The sequence below is a fragment of the Solanum lycopersicum genome, chromosome 7 (assembly GCF_036512215.1).
Source record: "Solanum lycopersicum chromosome 7, SLM_r2.1".
NCBI classification, from domain to species: Eukaryota; Viridiplantae; Streptophyta; class Magnoliopsida; order Solanales; family Solanaceae; genus Solanum; species Solanum lycopersicum.
The window spans coordinates 5,104,463-5,122,876 of NC_090806.1; the positions used below are offsets into that span (position 1 = coordinate 5,104,463).

Consider the following 18,414-nt stretch of genomic DNA (forward strand, 5'->3'; position numbering starts at 1 on the left):
AGACAATACTGTATGAAACTCTTCGAATTTTTAGATTCTTTGAATTTTGAAACTAAAATAAATTTATCTATCATGATTCAATGTGCCCCAATAATAAATTTTGATAGGTGCAAAGTCAATCCAATGTCACTATAAATACCAGTTAATTGCTTCCTATATCATCATATTCTTTTCTTTTCTATCATCTGTTGTTCTCTTTTCTTCTTCCTATGTTATGATATGAATACATGTTGTCAAGAAGCTAACTGAGGAGAAGAGCAAATAGCTTCATTGTGAAATTAAAAAATTCAAGTTTTCTTACAATATAGTTCAAGTGTTAAACTTAACAGTATAAGATATGACCTATATATTTCTTTAGATCTTTTTTATGTTAGATTATGATTTTAAGTTTTTCTTTTCCATTTTGGAGTTAAGGTATGGTTGTCCGAAATAAATTTGGTATGCAACCCATATTTTGATGTAATTATGTATCATTTTGCATTGTTATGGAATATTTTGTTTTTGTTTTTGTGTTATTATACATTTAAGTGCTATTTAATTGATTCTATTAATACACGATGAGTTTAATAATATTTGAATTGTTCATGCAATATGCTTTTGTTTAACTAGAAGTAATTTATATAAGATTGCTAAAAGATTATTACTTTGAAGGAAAGATTTTGATTGTGTAACACTTTTAAGTGCTACTTAATTGAGAATGGAGTAATTAAGCTTCATTTTGTTTAGATTTCAGTAATATAAGTCAATAACATTATTATTATTATGATTATTATTATTAGGGATAATGTCCAAGTACCCCCTTAACCTAAGCCCGAAATCTCAGATACACACTTATACAATACTAAGGTCTTATTACCTCCCTGAACTTATTTTATTAATAATTTTGTACCCCTTTTCGGCCTACGTGACTCTATCTTGTGGGCCCAATACTGATTGACTTTTTTTCAAGCTAGTGCCGGTAGGCCGAAAAGGGGTAGAAAATTACTTATAAAATAAGTTCAGGGGGTAATAGGACCTTAGTATAGTATAAGTGTGTCTCTGAGATTTTGGGCATATGTTGAAAAATAAGCTCATAACTTTATATTTGGGATACTATTTTGGGCTTCATTTAATGTACAAAATATAAAAAATATTCTAATAACTAAATACTAAACGAGATATAAATGGGAACAATTAAGATATTCAAATGTGCATTTATTATGTAATAAAGATATAGTGGTAGATAGAAAGTCACTCAAATGGATGAAATAGCTTGAGTAAATTGTTAGCTAAAGTCCAAGCATTTCAAAACTGAACAATTATTTTAATGACACTTATTTTACATTATTATTGTCAACTTAAAATGTAATTGTTAAGAAATATATATGGGTATGTTCATAGATTATTTGCATAGCTTGTGAAACAAAGGAGAGAGTCAAACCACTCAATATGTTGCTTTTTTTTCTTTAATAAACATTTCATATTTATTTTTTAAATTTTTGACAAAAAATATTTTCACATGTATTCACCATTTTGAAATGTGTATACATTTTTACTTATGAAGGTTGAATTATCTAATTATTTAATGGGAAAAGGGTCTGATATACCCCTCAACTTTGTCATTTGGAGTTGATATACCCCTCGTTATAAAAGTGGCTCATATATGCCCTTACCGTTATACAAACGGCTCATATATACCCCCGCCGTTACAAAATGACTCACATATACCCTTCATTTAACGAAAGTTAAAAAATTAGTTTTAAATTTATATTCATTATTTCTAATTTTTAAAAAAAATTTATTTAGGGGTATATATGATTCTTCTATCAAAGTTCAAGGTATATTTTAATTTTTTTCATACATGAATTATTTTTTGACTTCTTTTATTATAATTATTCGAATTTCTTGTTCTTATATTTTTTTCTTTCATTCCTTAGTTTAAAGAATAAAAAATTAAACTATTTTTTTTTTTGTGTATTGTAATTTAATTTCGTATTCGAAGAAAAAATTTGGCCATCTACAATAAGTTTTACAAGAATATTAGTGAAACATAAATTAATTTGATTATCAAAATAATAATTATAAATTAGTCATTGAAACAAAAAAAAAGTCAAAAAAAAAAATGTTTGATGAGGATTAAATTTACTCATATGGGATTATATATTTAGAAAAAAATAATAAAAATTTAGATTAAAATTATTATTTTTTTAATTTCCGTTAGAGGAATAGGGTATATGTGAGCCATTTGTTTACAAATAGGGGTATATATGAGCCACTTTTATAACGAGGGGTATATCAACTCTAAATGACAAAGTTGAGGGGTATATCAAACCCTTTTCCCTTATTTAATGTCATTTCATGAGTTCAAATAGAATATTATTAAATTCTTTAAAATAAATTTACGTATTTATAAATTACAATAGACGGTGAAAGTGAATTCACTTTTAATTTCTTTTGCGTTAGTAGAAAATCCTTTTGTTTATTTTCTTTTTTATGAATGAAAATGTGGAAAGTAACAAAGAAAGCAATACAAATAATATGGAGGGAACATAAACTATAGAGAAAGACAAGAATTAAGCTAAAGAATACGGAATACCGATGTTAGCGAAAAATAATAATGATTTTAATATAACTCATACTATCTATATCTACATCTATATTTATATCTATGTCTATGTCTGTATCTATATTACCTTTTACATTACTATCTTAAAAGCATGAACTCATAACTTGAATGTTAAATTAATATAATATCCCTAACTTAGTTGTGACTTTTTTGATGACTTGTGACTTTTTCGATAAGTAGTGATTTTTTTCTATGAGCTGTGACTTTTCCAAAGAGTTGTGAATTTTTCAATAAAAGTTGTGACTTTTCCAAAGAGTTGTGACTTTTCCAAAGTGTTTTAACTACGAAAGGTCATGATTTTCAGATAAGACACAAAAAATTTTGTTCAAAACTACCCTTTATTTCTATAAATATAGGAGCTTCCTCTAATTTTCCAACCATTATTTTTTCTCTTCTTCTATTCTTCTTTTTCTTGCATTTAAATTTTTTCGTGTAATTTATTTTCGTAATTGATTTCGAAGTTTAGTGGAATATGAGGTACCACTATTCTAATGAATTAAGTCGTTCTGTCCTAAGAGAATATATTACATATCCTCAAGTATTTGAAGAAAATAATTTAATTTTAATGATATAATAATTATTTTTTTGCTTAATATACACATGAGAATGTAATATTCCAATTTATGAAGTTAGCATGATGTAGTCTAAATTCATTTGTTTTTGTTAACAAATTTAGATATATGCTTCTAAATAACTTTTCCTATAATTTAGAGAATTGTCTCAAAAAAAATTTGATGCTCAAGACAAAAGAATAACTTTATTTATCAATGTTACTTATGTGATTTAGACTTCCAGAAAGTTTGCTTTAAAATAATTATTACTATATAGACTTTCCCTTTTGTTTTACTTATTTACTATTAATATTTTAGTATTATAAACGAAGAAAAATTCATACGGCTTGTAATATTGCCCGTTAAAGTTAGTATTAGTTTAATTTTTATTATATATTTATTAGCTAATTTTATGCGATGAATATTTTCACTAATGCAAATGTAATATTTATATTTAGGTAGGTATTTGTATTTAAACTAAAGTCTTATATATGTGACAAATGTATTATCAACTTAACAAGATCTTCTAGCTTGAAAACATATTATTTTAATATGTTCCGAGTTTTCTTTTGTTAATGTAGTTGTTCTCTTCACATGTTCATATCACATCTAAACAATTTAACAATACACATGCAGAGCACATCGAGTTAGATGACAAAAATACAAAACAAATATTGTATATAAGGTAATATTAGTGATATAAGACTAATCACATGATTCAACCTCATCAATAAATATATACATAATTATATTTAACTAATAAATTTTTTCGTGATCATTTTCACAGGTTTGTGTAAATAAGAGTTATATATATGGCTATCCACATTGAACATTCACAAAAGAATTTGCAATATATATATAAAGGCTTAAGTCATCGACAACCCCTTAAAGTTGTTCGCATAATTCACTTAGACAACTCAACTAGGACTATTACCTATTAGACACTTTAATATTAAAGAATATGTATCTATTGAACATAAAAAACGAAAACTTTTTTTTAAAATATTTTGCGTGTAATTCACGCGCATTATCTTAAAACAATGACAAATAAAATTATGACACTTGGCACATGGACCCAATCTAACGATAAAATATAATTTTTCAATTTAAAAAAATGAAAAATAATTTCCAGCCTTTATTTATTAATCACAAAAATATTTAAAAAGAAAATCTCCCCCACCCCCACCTAACCCTTTGACCTTTCTTCTTCCTCTACCCTGTGAACCCTAGCAGCCACCATCAATTTCACCATTGATAACGGAGATAACAAAAATAAAAATCTCCGTTTCAAATTTATTCTCCTATCATCTGTTATTCTCCATTCCTCTTGGATATGAAATTGAAGAAAACCTTTTACTTTGTTGAGTTTTTGGAGTTACCAAATTTCCGCCAGAGGTTGGATAGATGTCTCATTCAGGCAAAGACAACAATGTGGTACGCGTAAGTTCATGTTATTTTTTATTATATCTCAAGCCTGTTATATAAATTTAAAAAATGTAATGTTACATGGACTTACTGTGTTCTTGAGGAACTATTGTATTTTTAATCTACTTGCTCCAAGAGATAATAACATTATGAGGGAAAGAGAGAGACAAAAGAAGATCTATTCAAGGAGAACTTAGAAAATGACTAAAGCTACGTCTAACTTTAACTTCTTGTCAGCAACATATATGTTTGCCTGTGTCATTCTCGTGGAATGAAAGTTTATATTTGCTTTTTTTATTATTAGATTAACACTTTGAGGGATTAAAACCAAATGTGTTAGCATACTCATATTGCTTCCCACCTTTGCGGAAATAGAGACAATAATGGAAGAGAGTCGTACCTCTAATATGTGTGTAAGGCAGACATTATCAAAGGCAATTGTGCAGTAAAGTAATGAGGTTTATTGGAGCTTTAAGCTTAAACATATTACAATTTTAATAAGGAAGCAAACAAAAAAAAATTAAAATCAAAGAATAATAACTATATGTACAAAGGAATTAATTGTTTTTCACATTTAAGTGAATTTTATCATCTAGTGTTGCCTATTAGGTGTTGGATATTTTTGGGTGTGGAGACGGCGGGCGCTATCGATTTCTCACAATTTGAATTTTATTATATCAAAATAAGAACCCGCTTCGGTCTTACAATCTTGATCGCACTTGTTGCTTGCTTCAACAACACTCTTTACTTAAGCACTCACTATTGCTTGCTCTCTTACTTTCTTTCTTGGTTTGTTAGTTTATTTCTTGCTTGGTTGCATACAATTCAAATGGACCACCTCTATTTATAGGAGGTGATGGATCAATTTTACTATATTATAGAATGTTCCTTTAACTACTTAATTCTAGAACTACCCTATCTAGAACATTTCTAGACTATTCACTCTAGAATACTCATTCTAGAGATCTTCCTTCAGTTCTCTATAACTCCGGAATATTCTAGATTTTTCTTCACTTGTCTTAAGTACATAATTAAGTTGGTGATGAATTCTTAACATTAGGGACCACACCCTTTTGTAGTAAGGTATACACCTTAGTGTCTTGATGACAACATTGATGCACCAACTAAGCAAAATGCGACATTCAACCTGTTGTTCGCTCAACTTTAGAGCTTAAGCGCACCTTAAATAGGTCTTTGACAACACATGTATGTGCATACAATTTGCTTTTGCTAATGCTTAAAGTAATTTTAGTCATTCGCTCTTTAAGGTAAACTTGATGTTTCCAATTCGAGAATTCAAGTGTATATTTTCATTAACAAAGAACCAAATTGAATTGGAAGTCATAAGTTTTGTTAAGGATCTAAGTAACACGTTTAGTGTGGCGGCTCTCAAATGTTTAGTAATCTTCTAGACTATGGAATTCCTTTTTTACAAATTTTCCATACATACCAAACCATCCACTTTTATATAGAATTCCACTTTGAATATAATATGTTTGATATTTCTTTTATATCATAATATGAATTTTAGTAGTCAAGATATGCTTAAGCTAATTGGGTACCAGTATATTATCTATCAAAAGGAAAAGAAAGCATGATATTAAACTTTTGGCGTTTGTTAAATGTCCTATTGGTAAAAGAGATGAACTAGTTTTGAACAAGCCTCACCTCATGACTTAGATATTGGGGTTCATGAGTTATGTTTAGATTCATTTTGTTACTATGATAGTAGAGTTAGATCCATACCTATTTTTGGTTTATCTACTAGATCTCAAGTTGTATTGTGTATATTCAATGATGAGGTATAATGTTCTAGTTTTGGACACCATAAGTGAATAAGTTTCGGGATCCACCAATAAAGTAGAAGGTATGACAAGAGAAGAGGAGAGGAGAAAAAAGGAAAAAGGAAAGTAAAGAAGGAAATATATGGTGATTTTTTTTCTCTCTCTCATGCTTTATTAAAAGAGTGCATCTCATTCGCTATGTCCGGTGGCAACAATACCGCTACAGTACATGGGGTTAATGAGACACCAATATAGTTTACTTATAGGGGAATCTTATGTATATGTTGTCAACGTGTCTAACTATCTTATGAAAAAACTTAAGCTATTAAAGGGAACATATTTTAATTACTTAAATTATGTTTTCAACTTCCCTCGTCATGTGGAAGCATGAACCATGCACATGCTTTTTGATAATTGGTTGTTGTGAAGCTCGATTTCACCGCCTCTATATGCGCTAATACTATGGTGAATTGTGTAACCATATCATCTAAAAGCTTAAGATGTTAGATAACACTTCATTTACTTATTTACATATAACACATGATGAGAGAAAATAATGATAGGGACAAACACTTTGCTATCTACTTCAGATTAGCAAAGTGATCATTGAATAACTTGGATGTAATTATGTGGTTGTGTTGTTTAAAGAGTAAGCAAATTTTAACTTTCTCATGTGGGATTCAAGATGTTGGTAGACCTAAAACAAGTGGATTTGACTAAATTTGGACTTGTGAATTTTCCATACAGAAAAAAGTGTAGTTTCAAATTTGGTGATTACTAAATAAAAAGAGACTAATTGACTTTCCTACAAAAAAAAATGGCATACTATGACCAAGACAATCAAAATAAAGCATTTGAATAGTTCCTTATATTAAGTTGATAAAAATCTTTTTATAAAATAGTATTGTAATAAGTTTTTAGATTAATAGTTTAAGTACGAAAAGGTGGAGAGAACTTTTGAAGGTATAGAGATGATGAATTTTATTAAGTTGAGAAGAAGCCTCATATCCATTATTTTCTCTTGGTGCGACATGAAGTCTCATGTTGTGTAGAAGATTAGGTGATTTTCGTAGAAAATCATATATTTTATAGGGTTTTCCTTTTGGTATACTTCTTGCATCTAAATATCTATCGACTTAAACACTAATATTATTATTTACCTTGTGAAAAGAAAGTGTAAAAATAGAAAATTTAGTAAGGCATTACATCACGTATGAGATATGAACGTAAGTTAACTTATTAACTTGAATGCTTGTACGTAGAATTTTCTATTCTAGGAAAGCCTTTATTGATGGATAAATAAGAAAATAGATAAATGTCATTATAGAAAGGGAGTGCAAGAATCAACTTTTATTATTGATGAGTTAGATCCTACCATCTCTTACTTGGTTCACAAATTATTTTCCTATTTAAGTCTTAGAAGTCTCAGCAACAATTTCCTTGAGTGAAACTGGAAAAGATTGAAGAATTTAGATCTAAAGTTTATCGTTCTTGTATGATGTATTCTTTATTCCAAATGTGTTAGATCATTTATGTGTCGCTTGGAGCGATGATGACATGTAATAATGTGTATATGATTTTATGTGGCTCTGTGGGCTTCTCATGAGAAGATAATACCCAGAGAACTGATACAACAATATACCCAGAGAACTAATGAAAAAACAATTCTCTTTTTATATGACATTAGAATGGTGATAAGATTAGTACAATAATTTGATCCTGAGAATGTCTCTCTGAGTAATGTTGTTGTTGGATCCTGAGAATATCGGTTGATAGTTGTACTAGTATAGAAAAACTAGTAAGTGAAGATATTAGTGTCTTTTATTCAGTACATATATGAGTTTTATCTTTTTTAGTAGACTCTGGTGCTATAAATGATATAAAATTATTTTAATAAGTGATATTGAATCAACACATGACTAGACTAAACTACTTTTATTATTGCCCCTTCATAGCTAACTAAAGTTGTAGTTCCTCAATAACTGGTCTTTTTCAATAAAGTCTGGTTTGTCCTCTCAACAAACGTAGGCTTATTGAAAAAATGTAGATGAAAAATGTAAATCATTTCAACGCTCTTTTTTACCATATTGACTCCTTGCAGCGGGAAAGAGCTATACTCATAGTCATATACGTTCTACTGTTCTAGCACCATCTTAGAGCTGCTGTTTTTTATTAATAAAATTTACGTATCGAAAAAGTAGAATTATTTAATATCCTTCTGGTTTGGAATGACAATGTTAAGGTTTCTGCATTCTTACCGAGTTACTTCACCAGCACACATTGATGTCATGGTGTATGATATTTGATTGCATATTTGATTGTATATTTTCTATATAATAATGTTAATGACTGCATAATAAATGTAGACCCTTTGCTTATATACCTGATTTTGCATTACAATATGCCATTCTATTAATATTAAGTAATGATGACCGTATAATAATGTTTATGACTGTATAATAAATGAAGACCCTTTGCTTATATACGTGATTTTGCGTTATAATGTGTCATTCTATTTACATCAAGTAATGAAGAATTCTTAACTTTTTTTTTAAGGTCCAACTGCCCGAAGGAGTCACACGATTTATGCATATTACTCAAAATGAATATTTATGGAGAAAGTGAGTTCAAATCCTTTCTTTGTTTCTTTTAATGATGATTTTCCTGTCATTTAACTGCATTCGTTCTTTTGATAATCCTTAAACTTTGAAGTTCATTTTCATACACTTGTTGCTTGTGCTTCTGAATTGTTATTACATTGTCTACAATTGTGAATACCACTTGGATGACATATTGGTTATGGTCCAAACAATTAGTCTGCGTATCTACGATTTGGATACTATAACTATGAAAAGGAGATTGGTTATTGCATTATATTAACAGTACCAATTTTTTTTTTAAGGGATTAGTTATTACCATTGTTTTCACCTCTAATATAAAGCTTTCAAAAACCTCTAATAAAAAAAAGAGATTAAATTTCGATAAACATTGTATCTTTTTCGATGTTGTGCCAAGGATGTCATGGGATTACGAATTCAATGACAAGAAAATGAGTAAAGAAGAAATTTGAACTGCGGATTGTGATTATCTGGTCAAGCTTAAAAGGAAGAACTTTTTGTGAGTTGAAACTAGTGTTAATAGTGCTTATAGTTCTTTTTTTTTCTTTGTTCTATAAGATGAGACACAAAAAGTTAGTTTCTTTTTGTAACATAGAAATAAGTTCTTGTTTCAGTCCTTGGAAAGTTTTTTTGTCCTACTTCTTGTTATGTAGTTTATAGCTTTTTGACTTCCAATAGTGCGTGTGTAGGAAGATGTTTGAATTTATTAACAAACATTGAATGTACACCGGGATACTGTCCGTGTTGCTACACTTGCAGAAACCAGGTAAATTAGATAGTTCTCTTAATTAGTTGATCGTTACTCTGTTGTTTCTCTTTATTAGTTTACTTTTACAATGGTCTTATCAATTTCTAAATTTACAGCAGATTTTATGGATAGTGCACCAAATTTGTGTTACAATCATGTGTTGAGAAAGAGTGTAAGTAGTGGTATTTTATAACTTATATGACAAGCTAAAAAAAGTACTGTCATGCTATTACCTTTCCTATTATTTTATTTTTTTTGTAAATTTTTTTCCAACTTTGATCATTGATAGGGGCAAAAGTACAAGTTTGAGTTTGGCATCCCAAATTTTGATATGATTATGGGGTTATAGCAGTGTAGGATTGTTCTATCAAGTACCGCCAGAAAAGGGGTGGGGTGAGGGTCCAAATTGGATCAAAAGCTAACTGAACACGGTGTACAATTTATGCTACCATCGCAAGTAAATAATGGTGTTATCAGTAGAAGTTAAATGATTAATTCTAGGACTATTATTTCTCATATAAAAACTCTTGTAAGCAGTGTGATTATGCAGATCATTAAGCATTCTCAGAATGAAGAGGAAAGGGAAAAGAGGATATCCTTGCCTAAAACCCGTTCAATAGTTAAAGAAACCACGACGATTGCCATTTACAATTATAGAATACCAGTCGTTGAAGATATAATTATGGATAAGTTTAACCCAATGCTTAGAGAAATCAAGATGCCTAAGAACAAGGTAGAGACTTTGCCATAAACTTTAATCATATCTAGCTTCATCATTACATTGCCCCTCCCCCCCCGATATCACTAAAAATTTAGTGGGCAAGAAGAATGTTTCCAGTAATGGCTCTGCCTTGGAGAAGGCTACTTTGATTCCTGCTCCCAAGGCCTAGTTCGAGTGGCAAAAGGTGGAGGATTTGCGACATAGGTCGCAGGGTGCGTTTGGTAATGAAGGAAATGTTTTCCCGGAAAACAAGTTGATATTTGACTTATTTTCTCATCTTTAGTTGGTGATTAGAAAAAATTTTCTGAATTTTTTTTTTGTGTTTGGTTTTTGAATAAAAAATGTTTTTGAGAAATATCTTTTATTTTTTACTAGATAGAAAATAATTTTTGAAATTGAAAATATTTTTAAAAACAAGTTTAAAATTTTTTTGGGGTGGAAAGCGCGGGGGGGGGGGGGGGGAGGGTTTCGGGGGTAGGGATGAAAAAAATAAAGCTTTCAAGTTGAATTTTTTGAAGAAAATAATATTATTTTTTTTGGAAGGGGGGGGGGGGCGGGGGAGGGGGAAGCTGGTAGTGGGCTAGTAGTGGGGTGGGGGTTGAGGGTAGGGTTTAAAGAATGAAATTTTGAATTTTAAAATATTTTTTAAAAGCAAACTTAATTTTTTTTTGGAGGGGGGGGGGTGGATGGGGGGGGGGGGGTTGAGGGTAGGGGTGAAAAAAAATAAATTTTTGAAGTTAGTTTGTTTCTTCCTTGGTTGCATACAACTCAAATGGACCACCTCTGTTTATAGGAGGTGATGGAACAATCTAGCTAAGCATATTTTTCTACTATATTCTAGAATATTTCTTTAATTATTTAATTCTAGTACTACCCTAGTTAGAATATTTCTAGACTATTCTCTCTAGAATACTCATTCTAGAGATCTTCCTTCAGTTCTCTATAACTCCGGAATATATTCAAGATTTTTCTTGACTGTCTTAAGTACATAATTAAGTTGGTGATGAATTCTTAACATTAGGGACCACACCCTTTTGTAGTAAGGTATACACCTTAGTGTCTTGATGACTACATTGATGCACCAACTAAGCAAAATGCGACATTCAACCTGTTGTTCGCTAACCTTTAGAGCTTAAGCGCACCTTAAATAGGTCTTTGACAACACAGGTATGTGCATACAATTTGCTTCTGCTAATGCTTAAAGTAATTTTAGTCATTCGCTCTTTAGGGTAAACTTGATGTTTCCAATTCGAGAATTCAAGTGCATATTTTCATTAACAAAGAACCAAATTGAATTGGAAGTCATAAGTTTTGTTAAGGATTTAAGTAACACGTTTAGTGTGGTGGCTCTCAAATGTTTAGTAATCTTCTAGATTATGGAATTCCTTTTTTACAAATTTTCCATACATACCAAACCATCCACTTTTATATAGAATTCCACTTTGAATATAATATGTTTGATATTTCTTTTATATCATAATATGAATTTTAGTAGTCAAGATATGCTTAAGCTAATTGGGTACCAGTATATTATCTATCAAAAGGAAAAGAAAGCATGATATTAAACTTTTGGCGTTTGTTAAATGTCCTATTGGTAAAAGAGATGAACTAGTTTTGAACAAGCCTCACCTCATGACGTAGATATTGGGGTTCATGAGTTATGTTTAGATTCATTTTGTTACTATGATAGTAGAGTTAGATCCATACCTATTTTTGGTTTATCTACTAGATCTCAAGTTGTATTGTGTATATTCAATGATGAGGTATAATGTTCTAGTTTTGGACACCATAAGTGAATAAGTTTTGGGATCCACCAATAAAGTAGAAGGTATGACAAGAGAAGAGGAGAGGAGAAAAAAGGAAAAAGGAAAGTAAAGAAGGAAATATATGGTGATTTTTTTTCTCTCTCATGCTTTATTAAAAGAGTGCATCTCATTCGCTATGTCCGGTGGCAACAATACCGCTACAGTTTACTTATAGGGGAATCTTATGTATATGTTGTCAACGTGTCTAACTATCTTATGAAAAAACTTAAGCTATAAAAGGGAACATATTTTAATTACTTAAATTATGTTTTCAACTTCCCTCGTCATGTGGAAGCATGAACCATGCACATGCTTTTTGATAATGGGTTGTTGTGAAGCTCGATTTCACCGCCTCTATATGCGCTAATACTATGGTGAATTGTGTAACCATATCATCTAAAAGCTTAAGATGTTAGATAACACTTCATTTACTTATTTACATATAACACATGATGCGAGAGAAAATAATGATAGGGACAAACACTTTGCTATCTACTTCAGATTAGCAAAGTGATCATTAAATAACTTGGATGTAATTATGTGGTTGTGTTACTTAAAGAGTAAGCAAATTTGTAGCTTTCTCATATAGGATTCAAGATGTTGGTAGACCTAGTTACTAGTAGATTTGAATAAATTTGGACTTGTGAATTTTCCATACAGAAAAAAGTGTAGTTTCAAATTTGGTGATTACTAAATAAAAAGAGACTAATTGACTTTCCTACAAAAAAAAATGGCATACTATGACCAAGACAATCAAAATAAAGCATTTGAATAGTTCCTTATATTAAGTTGATAAAAAGCTTTTTATAAAATAGTATTTTAATAAGTTTTTAGATTAATAGTTTTAAGTACGAAAAGGTGGAGGGAACTTTTGAACGTATAGAGATGATGAATTTTATTAAGTTGAGGAGAAGCCTCATATCCATTATTTTCTCTTGCTGCAACATGAAGTCTCATGTTGTGTAGAAGATTAGGTGATTTTCGTAGAAAATCATATATTTTATAGGGTTTTCCTTTTGGCATACTTATTGCATCTAAATGCCTATTGACTTAAACACTAATATTATTATTTACCTTGTGAAAAGAAAGTGTAAAAATAGAAAATTTAGTAAGGCATTACATCACGTATGAGATATGAACGTAAGTTAACTTATTAACTTGAATGCTCGTATATAGAATTTTCCATTCTAGGGAAGCCTTTATAGATGGATAAAGAAGAAAATAGATAAATGTTATTAAAGAAAAGAGAGTGCAAGAATCAACTTTTATTATTGATGAGTTAGATCCTAGCATCTCTTACTTGGTTCACAAATTATTTTCCTATTTAAGTTTTAGAAGTCTCAACAACTATTTCCTTGAGTGAAACTGGAAAAGATTGAAGAGTTTAGATCTAAAGTTTATCGATGCATTCTGTATTCCAAATGTCTTTGATAATTTATGTGTCGCTTGGAGTGATGATGACATGTAACAATGTGTATATGATTTTGTGTGGCTTTGTAGGCTTCTCATGAGAAGATAATACCCAGAGAACTGATACAACAATATAACCAGAGAACTAATGAAAAAAAATTCTCTTTTTATATGACATTAGAATGGTGATAAGATTAGTACAATAATTTGATCCTGAGAATGTCTCACTGAGTAATATCGGTTGATAGTTGTACTAGTATAGAAAGACTAGTAAGTGAAGATATTAGTGTCTTCTATTGAGTACATATATAAGTTTCATCTTTTTTAGTAGACTCTGGTGCTATAATGTTATAGAATTATTTTAATAAGTGATATTGAATAAACAGATGACTAGACTAGATTACTTTTATTATTTCCCCTTCATAGCTAACTAAAGCTGTAGTTCCTCAATAACTGATCTTTCTCAACAAAGTCTGGTTTGTCCTCTCAACAAACGTGGGCTTATTGAAAAAATGTAGATGAAAAATGTAAATCATTTCAACGCTCTTTTTTACCATATTGACTCCTTGCAGCGGGAAAGAGCTATACTGATAGTCATATACGTTCTACTGTTCTAGCACCATCTTAGAGCTGCTGTTTTTTATTAATAAAATTTACGTATCGAAAAAGTAGAATTATTTAATATCCTTCTGGTTTGGAATGACAATGTTAAGGTTTCAGCGTTCTTACCGAGTTACTTCACCAGCACACATTGATGTCATGGTGTATGATATTTGATTGCATATTTGATTATATATTTTCTATATAATAATGTTAATGACTGCATAATAAATGTAGACCCTTTGCTTATATACCTGATTTTGCATTACAATATGCCATTCTATTAATATTAAGTAATGATGACCGTATAATAATGTTTATGACTGTATAATAAATGAAGACCCTTTGCTTATATACGTGATTTTGCGTTATAATGTGTCATTCTATTTACATCAAGTAATGAAGAATTCTTAACTTTTTTTTTAAGGTCCAACTGCCCGAAGGAGTCACACGATTTATGCATATTACTCAAAATGAATATTTATGGAGAAAGTGAGTTCAAATCCTTTCTTTGTTTCTTTTAATGATGATTTTCCTGTCATTTAACTGCATTCGTTCTTTTGATAATCCTTAAACTTTGAAGTTCATTTTCATACACTTGTTGCTTGTGCTTCTGAATTGTTATTACATTGTCTACAATTGTGAGTACCACTTGGATGACATATTGGTTGTGGTCCAAACAATTAGTCTGCGTATCTACGATTTGGATACTATAACTATGAAAAAGAGATTAGTTATTGCATTATATTAACAGTACCAATTTTTTTTTTAAAGGGATTAGTTATTACCATTGTTTTCACCTCTAATATAAAGCTTTCAAAAACCTCTAATAAAAAAAAGAGATTAAATTTCGATAAACATTGAATCTTTTTCGATGTTGTGCCAAGGATTTCATGGGATTACGAATTCAATGACAAGAAAATGAGTAAAGAAGAAATTTGAACTGCGGATTGTGATTATCTGGTCAAGCTTAAAAGGAAGAACTTTTTGTGAGTTGAAACTAGTGTTAATAGTGCTTATATTTCTTTTTTTTTCTTTGTTCTATAAGATGAGACACAAAAAGTTAGTTTCTTTTTGTAAAAGAGAAATAAGTTCTTGTTTCAGTCCTTGGAAAGTTTTTTTGTCCTACTTCTTGTTATGTAGTTTATAGTTTTTTGACTTCCAATAGTGCATGTGTAGGAAGATGTTTGAATTTATGAACAAACATTGAATGTACACCGGCATACTGTCCGTGTGGCAACACTTGCAGAAACCAGGTAAATTAGATAGTTCTCTTAATTAGTTGAGCATTACTCTGTTGTTTCTCTTTATTAGTTTACTTTTACAATGGTCTTATCGATTTATAAATTTACAGCAGATTTTACGGATAGTGCACCAAATTTGTGTTACAATCATGTGTTGAGAAAGAGTGAAAGTAGTGGTATGATATGCGCAAAAGTACAAGTTTGATTATTGATATGCGCAAGAGTACAAGTTTGAGTTTGGCATCCCAAATTTTGACATGATTATGGGGTTATAGCAGTGTAGGACTGTTCTATTAAGTACCGCCAGAAAAGGGGTGGGGTGAGGGTCCAAATTACCTCAAAAGCTAACTGAACACGGTGTACAATTTATGCTACCATCGCAAATAAATAATGGTGTTATCAGCAGAAGTTAAATGATTAATTCTTTCTCATATAAAAACTCTTGTAAGCAGTGTGATTATGCAGATCATTAAGCATTCTCAAAATGAAGAGGAAAGGGAAAAGAGGATCTCCTTGCCTCAAACCCGTAAAATAGTCAAAGAAACCATGACGACTGCCATTTACCATTATAGAATACAAGTCGTTGGAGATATAATTATGGATAAGTTTAACCCAATGCTCAGAGAAACCAAGATGCCTAAGAACAAGGTAGAGGCAAGTCTAGGAGACTTTGCCATAAGCTTTAATCATATCTAGCTTCATCATTACATTGCCACCCCTGATATCACTAAAAATTTACTGGGCAAGAAGAATGTTTCCAGTAATGGCTCTTCCTTTGAGAAAGCTACTTTGATTCCTGCTCCCAAGGCCTAGCTCGAGTGGCAAAAGGTGGAGGATTTGCGACTTAGGTCGCAGGGTGTGTTTGGTAATGAAGGAAATGTTTTTCCGGAAAACAAGTTGATATTTGACTTATTTTCTCACGTTTGGTTGGTGATTAGAAAAAAAAAATTCTGAATTTTTTTTTTGTGTTTGGTTTTTGAATGAAAAATGTTTTTGAGAAATATCTTTTATTTTTTACTAGATAGAAAATAATATTTGAAATTGATATATTTTTAAAAACAAGTTTAAAATTTTTTTGGGGTGGAAAGGGGAGGATGTTTCGGGGGTAGGGGTGAAAAAAATAAAATTTTCAAGTTGAATTTTTTTAAAGAAAACAATATTAATTTTTTTTGGAAGGGGGGGGGGGGGGAAGGGGGTTGGGAGGGGGAAGCTGGTAGTGGGCTAGTAGTGGGGTGGGGTGGGGTTGAGGGTAGGGTTTAAAAAATGAAATTTTGAATTTTAAAATATTTTTTAAAAGCAAACTTAAATTTTTTTTTTTGGGGGGTGGGGGGGGGGTTGAGGGTAGGGGTGAAAAAAAATGAATTTTTGAAGTTAGAAAATATTTTTTTAAAAACAAATAAAAATTATTCTTTTAGGATGGGGTGGGAGGGTGGTCGAGGGTAGGAGTGGAAAAATGAAATTTTGAAGTTGAATATATTTCTAAAAAATATCTTCATTTTTTTTGGGGGTTTTGGGGGCAGGTAGGGGGGTGGGTTGGGGGCTGGTAGGGTGGGTGGATTGAGGGCTGGTAGGGTAGGGTGGTCGGGGGGTGGGGTGGAGTGGAAGAGAGTTCTGGAAAAAAATTTCCTAATTTTTGTAGGGAAGTCATTTTCTTTGAGGAAAATGAATTGATTTGAAAAATATTTTCTAAAACATTTAACCCAACCAAACATGAGAAAATTGGAAAAAAATTCCGCAAAATGTTTTTCGTCATACCAAACACGCCCACAGTTTCAAGCCCCCACACCATGCGAATAGAAGCCAGGTATTTAAGTTAAGAAGGGTAGAGGGGAGGGCCCATAGTCAATCAATCGATTGCACCAACATCAAATATATTGGATTCAACCTGCATGAATCCTTAATAGTCATTCCGCGATACTCGAGTCTGAGCATGAAAGTTTTAAAAAGTAGTTTAGGTTTCAAAATGTTAAATTGCAGTTTGTCGCCTCTAATGTAGTTATTTTTCAAACTTTGACAAACAAGTAAGTTAACCTCGTCATGAGCTATTATGTAAACCATCTTTGACATAAGAACTAATGAAACGGTATTTAGGGGATATATATCATCTCCAAAAGAGAATTAAAGAGCCAGATTTGAATTCATTCACTCCATCAAGATGAAAAATTCCCAGAAAGTACTTAAGTGCCTCAAGAAACAGTTGGCCCATAACAAACAGATGCAGTGTAAAGGTTGTTGGCCCACATCTCCTGCAAACAGTAACATATATAATTAGGTAGGGAAAGTAGAAATGGTGTCCGTAAATAGAAAGATGAGAGACGACCTTCAGATGAGTGGTAGGAAAACCACAAGTATCTAAGGATGGGATTATGGTGTATAATAAAAAGACAGTAGCAATTCTAAAATGGTCAAGACGCACGAGATTCATACAATTTGTTATCCAACAGAAAGATTTGATTCTTCATTTTACAATGATGTATAAAATTACTCAATGACTACGTAGAATTTTACTATTTGGTGTCATTCAGGAAAGAAAATGATGTGGCAGATGCATTAAGAAGGAAACATTCACGGGCTATTTGGCTCATATAGCTCCTGCAAATAGACTTTTGGCCTAAGATATGCATAAACTTGAGGATATAAGATTCGTGTTCCACGGAAAGAACAAAACAAACCATAACAATATAATTATTACATAGTTCGAACTTGAAAGTAGACCCCTCATTGTCATTTTTTTACTTATCATAAAGGCTCAAAACATAAACTGTTTTTCTCTTTTTCTCAACATAAACTGTAACACAAATTTGATGCACTACCAACAAAAAATCTGTTATAAGTTCAGAAAAAAATATGAACATGGCAAAAGTATATATCATATATTATTATAAGTGGAAGCTCCTAACCTC

General features: G+C 30.9%; 1 long non-coding RNA gene across 1 annotated transcript; it reads left to right on the forward strand.

The window, feature by feature from the left end:
• Window positions 1-8,919: 8,919 nt before the first annotated feature.
• LOC138337159 (uncharacterized) lies at window positions 8,920-14,782 on the forward strand. The gene is made up of 3 exons (XR_011210643.1): window positions 8,920-8,986; window positions 9,673-9,749; window positions 14,695-14,782. It is a non-coding gene; the product is annotated as an uncharacterized lncRNA (long non-coding RNA).
• The last annotated feature ends 3,632 nt before the right edge of the window (window positions 14,783-18,414 follow it).